Source organism: Salvelinus alpinus, chromosome 21 (assembly GCF_045679555.1).
Source record: "Salvelinus alpinus chromosome 21, SLU_Salpinus.1, whole genome shotgun sequence".
Classification (NCBI taxonomy): Eukaryota; Metazoa; Chordata; class Actinopteri; order Salmoniformes; family Salmonidae; genus Salvelinus; species Salvelinus alpinus.
In genome coordinates, this window is record NC_092106.1 from 51,334,799 (window position 1) to 51,346,381 (window position 11,583).

Genomic DNA, 11,583 nt, shown 5'->3' on the forward strand with positions numbered 1-11,583 from the left:
GTTAGGCTAGGTAGCCGAGGACAACAAAGAACTAAAAGCGTGTACTGTAATGACAGAGTGAGAGACTGTTTCATCAACATGAACGAGAGGAGGAGGGCATTGGTATTTCTCTTCAAGTCTTTCTACTTACGCACGAAAGCGCGCGCGCTCACACGTGAGAAATCAGTACCACGGACAGCCACATCATATTTAACTAGCGTTGACTGGACTAAATAGTTTTTGGTATCTTTTAGTTGTCACTGTATTAGACTAATCAGAGGTGATTTGATGGTGTTGGAATAGCGGAGGCATTTCCTGTTGTCTTTGTGACTTGCGGTAACTCTCTGTAGTTCTAAATCAATAGTAGTTTAGTGGTGCGAACATGTCAGAAACATGACCTTGCTTGACCGTGCTGTAGGTCATGTAACTGTTGGTTACATGTAATATGTTTTGTGGACTTCACTGGACAGAAGTTGCTCTCTGGTTTTGTGATAAAACAAAGGTGTGGTTGAATTTATTCTGCCACTGTCTTCTAATTGTCTCGGCCTTTAGGCCTCTATATCAATGTGTCAAGGCATATGAACTAACAGGTTATAGCACAAACAACGATATTATCACAACACATAGGTTGTAATGTGGCTGTTTTGCAGGTTGGGGGGGGGGGGGGGGGGTCTTGGCTTCCCCAATTATTTTACCAACGCACCGCTACTGCACTTTAATAAACCATAAAATGTTCTCCCTACTTCCACTCACGCTACAACCGGCACTGCAGCTGTAATGAATGAGGACAACCAACACTGCAGCTGTAATGAATGAATACAACCAGCACTGCAGCTGTAATGAATGAATACAACCAACACTGCAGCTGTAATGAATGAATACAACCAACACTGCAGCTGTAATGAATGAATACAACCAGCACTGCAGCTGTAATGAATGAGGACAACCGGCACTGCAGCTGTAATGAATGAATACAACCAACACTGCAGCTGTAATGAATGACTACAACCAACACTGCAGCTGTAATGAATGAATACAACCGGCACTGCAGCTGTAATGAATGAGGACAACCAACACTGCAGCTGTAATGAATGAGGACAACCAGCACTGCAGCTGTAATGAATGGATACAACCAACACTGCAGCTGTAATGAATGAGGACAACCAACACTGCAGCTGTAATGAATGAGGACAACCAGCACTGCAGCTGTAATGAATGGATACAACCGGCACTGCAGCTGTAATGAATGAGGACAACCGGCACTGCAGCTGTAATGAATGAGGACAACCGGCACTGCAGCTGTAATGAATGAGGACAACCAACACTGCAGCTGTAATGAATGAGGACAACCAACACTGCAGCTGTAATGAATGAGGACAACCAACACTGCAGCTGTAATGAATGAATACAACCAACACTGCAGCTGTAATGAATGAGGACAACCAGCACTGCAGCTGTAATGAATGAGGACAACCAGCACTGCAACTGTAATGAATGAATACAACCAACACTGCAGCTGTAATGAATGAATACAACCAACACTGCAGCTGTAATGAATGAGGACAACCAACACTGCAGCTGTAATGAATGAGGACAACCGGCACTGCAGCTGTAATGAATGAGGACAACCAACACTGCAGCTGTAATGAATGAATACAACCAGCACTGCAGCTGTAATGAATGAATACAACCAACACTGCAGCTGTAATGAATGAATACAACCAACACTGCAGCTGTAATGAATGAGGACAACCAACACTGCAGCTGTAATGAATGAAGACAACCGGCACTGCAGCTGTAATGAATGAATACAACCAGCACTGCAGCTGTAATGAATGAATACAACCAGCACTGCAGCTGTAATGAATGAATACAACCAACACTGCAGCTGTAATGAATGAATACAACCAACACTGCAGCTGTAATGAATGAGGACAACCAACACTGCAGCTGTAATGAATGAGGACAACCAACACTGCAGCTGTAATGAATGAATACAACCAGCACTGCAGCTGTAATGAATGAATACAACCAGCACTGCAGCTGTAATGAATGAATACAACCAACACTGCAGCTGTAATGAATGAATACAACCAACACTGCAGCTGTAATGAATGAATACAACCAGCACTGCAGCTGTAATGAATGAATACAACCAGCACTGCAGCTGTAATGAATGAATACAACCAACACTGCAGCTGTAATGAATGAATACAACCAACACTGCAGCTGTAATGAATGAGGACAACCAACACTGCAGCTGTAATGAATGAATACAACCAACACTGCAGCTGTAATGAATGAGGACAACCGGCACTGCAGCTGTAATGAATGAGGACAACCAACACTGCAGCTGTAATGAATGAATACAACCAGCACTGCAGCTGTAATGAATGAATACAACCAGCACTGCAGCTGTAATGAATGAATACAACCAACACTGCAGCTGTAATGAATGAGGACAACCAACACTGCAGCTGTAATGAATGAATACAACCAACACTGCAGCTGTAATGAATGAATACAACCAACACTGCAGCTGTAATGAATGAGGACAACCAACACTGCAGCTGTAATGAATGAGGACAACCGGCACTGCAGCTGTAATGAATGAGGACAACCAACACTGCAGCTGTAATGAATGAATACAACCAGCACTGCAGCTGTAATGAATGAATACAACCAACACTGCAGCTGTAATGAATGAGGACAACCGGCACTGCAGCTGTAATGAATGAGGACAACCGGCACTGCAGCTGTAATGAATGAATACAACCAGCACTGCAGCTGTAATGAATGAATACAACCAGCACTGCAGCTGTAATGAATGAATACAACCAACACTGCAGCTGTAATGAATGAATACAACCAACACTGCAGCTGTAATGAATGAGGACAACCAACACTGCAGCTGTAATGAATGAGGACAACCGGCACTGCAGCTGTAATGAATGAGGACAACCAACACTGCAGCTGTAATGAATGAATACAACCAGCACTGCAGCTGTAATGAATGAATACAACCAGCACTGCAGCTGTAATGAATGAATACAACCAACACTGCAGCTGTAATGAATGAGGACAACCAACACTGCAGCTGTAATGAATGAATACAACCAACACTGCAGCTGTAATGAATGAGGACAACCAACACTGCAGCTGTAATGAATGAGGACAACCGGCACTGCAGCTGTAATGAATGAGGACAACCAACACTGCAGCTGTAATGAATGAATACAACCAGCACTGCAGCTGTAATGAATGAATACAACCAGCACTGCAGCTGTAATGAATGAATACAACCAACACTGCAGCTGTAATGAATGAGGACAACCAACACTGCAGCTGTAATGAATGAATACAACCAACACTGCAGCTGTAATGAATGAGGACAACCAGCACTGCAGCTGTAATGAATGACTACAACCAGCACTGCAGCTGTAATGAATGAGGACAACCAGCACTGCAGCTGTAATGAATGAGGACAACCAGCACTGCAGCTGTAATGAATGAGGACAACCAACACTGCAGCTGTAATGAATGAATACAACCAGCACTGCAGCTGTAATGAATGAATACAACCAACACTGCAGCTGTAATGAATGAATACAACCAACACTGCAGCTGTAATGAATGAGGACAACCAACACTGCAGCTGTAATGAATGAATACAACCAACACTGCAGCTGTAATGAATGAGGACAACCGGCACTGCAGCTGTAATGAATGAGGACAACCAGCACTGCAGCTGTAATGAATGAGGACAACCAGCACTGCAGCTGTAATGAATGAGGACAACCAACACTGCAGCTGTAATGAATGAGGACAACCAACACTGCAGCTGTAATGAATGAGGACAACCAGCACTGCAGCTGTAATGAATGAGGACAACCAGCACTGCAGCTGTAATGAATGAGTACAACCAGCACTGCAGCTGTAATGAATGAGGACAACCAGCACTGCAGCTGTAATGAATGAATACAACCAACACTGCAGCTGTAATGAATGAGGACAACCAACACTGCAGCTGTAATGAATGAGGACAACCAGCACTGCAGCTGTAATGAATGAATACAACCGGCACTGCAGCTGTAATGAATGAGGACAACCAGCACTGCAGCTGTAATGAATGAGGACAACCAGCACTGCAGCTGTAATGAATGAGGACAACCAGCACTGCAGCTGTAATGAATGAGGACAACCAACACTGCAGCTGTAATGAATGAGGACAACCAGCACTGCAGCTGTAATGAATGAATACAACCGGCACTGCAGCTGTAATGAATGAGGACAACCAACACTGCAGCTGTAATGAATGAGGACAACCAGCACTGCAGCTGTAATGAATGAATACAACCGGCACTGCAGCTGTAATGAATGAGGACAACCAACACTGCAGCTGTAATGAATGAGGACAACCAGCACTGCAGCTGTAATGAATGAGGACAACCAGCACTGCAGCTGTAATGAATGAATACAACCAACACTGCAGCTGTAATGAATGAGGACAACCAACACTGCAGCTGTAATGAATGAGGACAACCAGCACTGCAGCTGTAATGAATGAATACAACCGGCACTGCAGCTGTAATGAATGAATACAACCAACACTGCAGCTGTAATGAATGAATACAACCAACACTGCAGCTGTAATGAATGAATACAACCGGCACTGCAGCTGTAATGAATGAGTACAACCAACACTGCAGCTGTAATGAATGAATACAACCAACACTGCAGCTGTAATGAATGAATACAACCGGCTCTGCAGCTGTAATGAATGAATACAACCGGCACTGCAGCTGTAATGAATGAATACAACCAACACTGCAGCTGTAATGAATGAATACAACCAACACTGCAGCTGTAATGAATGAATACAACCGGCACTGCAGCTGTAATGAATGAGGACAACCAACACTGCAGCTGTAATGAATGAGGACAACCAGCACTGCAGCTGTAATGAATGAATACAACCAACACTGCAGCTGTAATGAATGAATACAACCAACACTGCAGCTGTAATGAATGAATACAACCGGCACTGCAGCTGTAATGAATGAGGACAACCAACACTGCAGCTGTAATGAATGAGGACAACCAACACTGCAGCTGTAATGAATGAGGACAACCAACACTGCAGCTGTAATGAATGAGGACAACCAGCACTGCAGCTATAATGAATGAGGACAACCAACACTGCAGCTGTAATGAATGAATACAACCGGCACTGCAGCTGTAATGAATGAGGACAACCAACACTGCAGCTGTAATGAATGAGGACAACCAGCACTGCAGCTGTAATGAATGAATACAACCAACACTGCAGCTGTAATGAATGAGGACAACCAACACTGCAGCTGTAATGAATGAGGACAACCAGCACTGCAGCTGTAATGAATGAATACAACCGGCACTGCAGCTGTAATGAATGAATACAACCAACACTGCAGCTGTAATGAATGAATACAACCAACACTGCAGCTGTAATGAATGAATACAACCGGCACTGCAGCTGTAATGAATGAATACAACCAACACTGCAGCTGTAATGAATGAATACAACCGGCACTGCAGCTGTAATGAATGAATACAACCAACACTGCAGCTGTAATGAATGAATACAACCAACACTGCAGCTGTAATGAATGAATACAACCGGCACTGCAGCTGTAATGAATGAGTACAACCAACACTGCAGCTGTAATGAATGAATACAACCAACACTGCAGCTGTAATGAATGAATACAACCGGCTCTGCAGCTGTAATGAATGAATACAACCGGCACTGCAGCTGTAATGAATGAATACAACCAACACTGCAGCTGTAATGAATGAATACAACCAACACTGCAGCTGTAATGAATAAATACAACCGGCACTGCAGCTGTAATGAATGAGGACAACCAACACTGCAGCTGTAATGAATGAGGACAACCAGCACTGCAGCTGTAATGAATGAATACAACCAACACTGCAGCTGTAATGAATGAATACAACCAACACTGCAGCTGTAATGAATGAATACAACCGGCACTGCAGCTGTAATGAATGAGGACAACCAACACTGCAGCTGTAATGAATGAGGACAACCAACACTGCAGCTGTAATGAATGAGGACAACCAACACTGCAGCTGTAATGAATGAGGACAACCAACACTGCAGCTGTAATGAATGAGGACAACCAGCACTGCAGCTATAATGAATGAGGACAACCAACACTGCAGCTGTAATGAATGAATACAACCGGCACTGCAGCTGTAATGAATGAGGACAACCAACACTGCAGCTGTAATGAATGAGGACAACCAGCACTGCAGCTGTAATGAATGAATACAACCAACACTGCAGCTGTAATGAATGAGGACAACCAACACTGCAGCTGTAATGAATGAGGACAACCAGCACTGCAGCTGTAATGAATGAATACAACCGGCACTGCAGCTGTAATGAATGAATACAACCAACACTGCAGCTGTAATGAATGAATACAACCAACACTGCAGCTGTAATAAATGAATACAACCGGCACTGCAGCTGTAATGAATGAATACAACCAACACTGCAGCTGTAATGAATGAATACAACCAACACTGCAGCTGTAATGAATGAATACAACCGGCTCTGCAGCTGTAATGAATGAATACAACCGGCACTGCAGCTGTAATGAATGAATACAACCAGCACTGCAGCTGTAATGAATGAGGACAACCAACACTGCAGCTGTAATGAATGAGGACAACCAGCACTGCAGCTGTAATGAATGAATACAACCAACACTGCAGCTGTAATGAATGAGGACAACCAACACTGCAGCTGTAATGAATGAATACAACCGGCACTGCAGCTGTAATGAATGAATACAACCAACACTGCAGCTGTAATGAATGAATACAACCGGCACTGCAGCTGTAATGAATGAATACAACCAACACTGCAGCTGTAATGAATGAATACAACCAACACTGCAGCTGTAATGAATGACTACAACCAGCACTGCAGCTGTAATGAATGAGGACAACCGGCACTGCAGCTGTAATGAATGAGGACAACCGGCACTGCAGCTGTAATGAATGAGGACAACCAACACTGCAGCTGTAATGAATGAATACAACCAGCACTGCAGCTGTAATGAATGAGGACAACCAACACTGCAGCTGTAATGAATGAGGACAACCAACACTGCAGCTGTAATGAATGAGGACAACCGGCACTGCAGCTGTAATGAATGAGGACAACCAGCACTGCAGCTGTAATGAATGAGGACAACCAGCACTGCAGCTGTAATGAATGAGGACAACCAACACTGCAGCTGTAATGAATGACTACAACCAGCACTGCAGCTGTAATGAATGAGGACAACCAGCACTGCAGCTGTAATGAATGAGGACAACCAACACTGCAGCTGTAATGAATGAATACAACCAACACTGCAGCTGTAATGAATGAGGACAACCAACACTGCAGCTGTAATGAATGAGGACAACCGGCACTGCAGCTGTAATGAATGAGGACAACCAACACTGCAGCTGTAATGAATGAGGACAACCAACACTGCAGCTGTAATGAATGAGGACAACCAACACTGCAGCTGTAATGAATGGATACAACCAACACTGCAGCTGTAATGAATGGATACAACCAACACTGCAGCTGTAATGAATGAGGACAACCAGCACTGCAGCTGTAATGAATGAGGACAACCAGCACTGCAGCTGTAATGAATGAGGACAACCAACACTGCAGCTGTAATGAATGAGGACAACCAGCACTGCAGCTGTAATGAATGAATACAACCGGCACTGCAGCTGTAATGAATGAATACAACCGGCACTGCAGCTGTAATGAATGAGGACAACCAACACTGCAGCTGTAATGAATGAATACAACCGGCTCTGCAGCTGTAATGAATGAATACAACCGGCTCTGCAGCTGTAATGAATGAGGACAACCGGCTCTGCAGCTGTAATGAATGAATACAACCGGCACTGCAGCTGTAATGAATGAGGACAACCAACACTGCAGCTGTAATGAATGAGGACAACCGGCACTGCAGCTGTAATGAATGAGGACAACCAACACTGCAGCTGTAATGAATGAGGACAACCAGCACTGCAGCTGTAATGAATGAGGACAACCAACACTGCAGCTGTAATGAATGAGGACAACCAACACTGCAGCTGTAATCAGTAACAGTGTATCTATAAGCTTGAGTTGTTATCATCAGCGTTATTTCACTTTCTCTGGTCAAAGGAGTAACAACATGAATTGGTACATGAGGGAGAAATAATGCAGTGTGACTTGAGTTTCACCATCAGCGGGTGAGTCAGGTGAGAGAGCGGAGGGACAGCGAGTCGGGTGAGAGAGCGGAGGGACAGCGAGTCGGGTGAGAGAGCGGAGGGACAGCGAGTCGGGTGAGAGAGCGGAGGGACAGCGAGTCGGGTGAGAGAGCGGAGGGACAGCGAGTCGGGTGAGAGAGCGGAGGGACAGCGAGTCGGGTGAGAGAGCGGAGGGACAGCGAGTCGGGTGAGAGAGCGGAGGGACAGCGAGTCGGGTGAGAGGTAGCCTCACCCCTGCTCCGTCACCTCAGACTGACCATTAACATATTACCAGTGTGATCATATACCAAAACATTTACATCATTTCCAAAGGATCTGAGAAGAACACCATTGGCAGGGCAATTCAAGCGTAGCCAATATGCAGTGATAATGTACTGGTCCTAAATCCTTACTGCACAAACCTCACTGCTTACAGAACTGTGTTTAATAGCTTAATGTTGCATAGGTTTACGGTTTTAAGTCACGTTTAAATTAAATAAAAAATTCCAAGCGGTAGATCTGCATCAGGAAGTGTTCTCGACTCAGAAAAGGTTGGTGACCACTCTGCTGTACAACTACATTATGCAAATCAGCGACACAATAGATGGAGGTGATCTGTTGTGCCAGTCTAGCGCAGCTGTAGGAGATCTTCATCAGACCGGATGGTGATTCCTCTGTCTAAAGGCATCGTTATGATGACGGATGTTGATCCCTGAGGAGACCACAGGTGTCTAGCCTCCCTCTCCATTCTTCTCAGCAGTAACTCTTAGCAGGCCAACCAGGAGTAATGGTGGGCTCAGTAGTAACTCTTAGCAGGCCAACCAGGAGTAATGGTGGGCTCAGTAGTAACTCTTAGCAGGCCAACCAGGAGTAATGGTGGGCTCAGTAGTAACTCTTAGCAGGCCAACCTCTGGAGTAATGGTGGGCTCAGCAGTAACTCTTAGCAGGCCAACCAGGAGTAATGGTGGACTCAGCAGTAACTCTTAGCAGGCCAACCAGGAGTAATGGTGGGCTCAGTAGTAACTCTTAGCAGGCCAACCAGGAGTAATGGTGGGCTCAGCAGTAACTCTTAGCAGGCCAACCAGGAGTAATGGTGGGCTCAGCAGTAACTCTTACCAGGCCAACCAGGAGTAATGGTGGGCTCAGTAGTAACTCTTAGCAGGCCAACCAGGAGTAATGGTGGGCTCAGCAGTAACTCTTAGCAGGCCAACCAGGAGTAATGGTGGCCTCAGCAGTAACTCTTAGCAGGCCAACCAGGAGTAATGGTGGGCTCAGCAGTAACTCTTAGCAGGCCAACCAGGAGTAATGGTGGGCTCAGTAGTAACTCTTAGCAGGCCAACCAGGAGTAATGGTGGGCTCAGCAGTAACTCTTAGCAGGCCAACCAGGAGTAATGGTGGGCTCAGCAGTAACTCTTAGCAGGCCAACCTGGAGTAATGGTGGGCTCAGCAGTAACTCTTAGCAGGCCAACCAGGAGTAATGGTGGGCTCAGCAGTAACTCTTAGCAGGCCAACATGCAGTAATTTGTATTTTATTTTAACATACATTTCAAAACATGTGCATATAGTGTTTTATGTGTGCATTAGAGGTCTAATGTAAAAGTTGGACCTGTTTCCCGAAATGGACCTGGGGCTTTCCCACTCAGACCCGATATTCATAAATATTTTTTTATATAGAGACCGTTCCGTCCAGACTCGGTCCGATCTGAGTGAGGGAGGCAGCAGAAAAGTATATATTTTTTTATGCTACTTTATTAACCGGAGCTGATAAAGGAGGAGGGAGAGAGGCGAGGCTCTAGCAGGCGGGGAGGGGCCGTACTGTGAGTGAGTGACACGGGGAGGAGGGAGAGCCAGGCCGCAACCGACCGAGCCAACTCAAGCTATTGTAGACTAACAGCTGCCATAGCTAGGTTATTTGTCATCCATATGATTCCGTAGTACCAGTCTTGACTGCATCAAACCAGGAAAAGTCAGTTAAGCGCTAGCTAGGCTAATTGAGGCTGTAGTGCGTCCTACAGTTACAAATAACAACAACTCCATCCAGAATATGAAGTAGCAGCCTACCTGTTGTCTCTTAGTCATTGTAGCCTATTCTTCTCCTTTTAACTTTTAATTCCATCATTTTAATTCCATCTTCCATTGGTTAGATATCTCCTAACTTTTGCCACACACGAGTCTCTGACTGTAGGATGTTGCCGCTTTGACTCATGATTGGCCAACAGGCTACACGCTCCACTGTCCTGAAAAGCAAGAACATAAATGGTAGTATTTCCTCTATTGCAGCAGTGGTGTTGGGATCTGAGTGGGCCCGTCCAGACAAGTCAGTTAAAATTACACATACCCGAGACCCGTGACAATCATGTCAGATCAGACCCAGACCTGTGGATCCGGAACCGCTCTGGTCCCGGATTGGGTCTCAGGTATTCGAGTACAGGTGGATCCGTGAAGGCCTCTAGTATGTGTCTATCAGCTACACTACTTTAACCTGACTCCTCCCCTTCATCTACACTACCGGTCCAAAGGTTTAGAACACCTACTCATTCAAGGGTTTTTCTTTTATTCTACAATGTAGTAAACAGTAAAAATATAGTGAAGACATCAACACTATGAAATAACACATATGGAACCATGTAGTAACCAAAAAAGTGTTAAACAAAATATATTTTATATTTGAGATTCTTCAAATAGCCACCCTTTGCCTGGATGACAGCCATTGATGTTTTGACCATGACAGTTTAAAATCTAAGGTAACACCAAGTTATTTAGTCTACTCAACTTGTTCAACAGCCACACCATTCATTACCTGGTTTAGCTGAGGTCTAGAACTTAGGGAATTATTTGTACCAAATACAATGTTTTAGAGATGTTCAGGACTAGTTTATTACCGGCCACCCGGTCTAAAACTGACTGCAACTCTTTAAGGGTTTCAGTGACTTCATTTAGCTGTGGTTGTTGACCCGTATATGGTTGAATCATCAGCATACGTGGACACACAGGCTTTGTTTAATGCCAGTGGCAGGTCATTGGTAAAAAATAGAAAAGAGTAGAGGGCCAAGAGAGCTGCCCTGCGGTACACCATTACAGAGAGGGTTCCATTAAAGAAAACCCTCTGAGTACTATTAGATAGATGGATCTGAATCCACATTATGGCAGAGGTTGAAAAGCCATAACAGTAATGGCTATGGTAATGGTGGACTCAGAGGCTGCTGGCTGACGCTAATCTGCCTGGATATGACATCCAAATTAAATAAGGAAGCGGTACGTGTCTGCCATTTTACACAGAGCTTT

General features: G+C 44.8%; 1 protein-coding gene across 6 annotated transcripts in view; it reads left to right on the plus strand.

The window, feature by feature from the left end:
* The window catches only part of fndc3a (fibronectin type III domain containing 3A), a 206,337-nt gene that overhangs the window by 188,376 nt on the left and 6,378 nt on the right, over positions 1 to 11,583 (plus strand). The gene's annotated exons all lie outside the window — the stretch shown is intronic.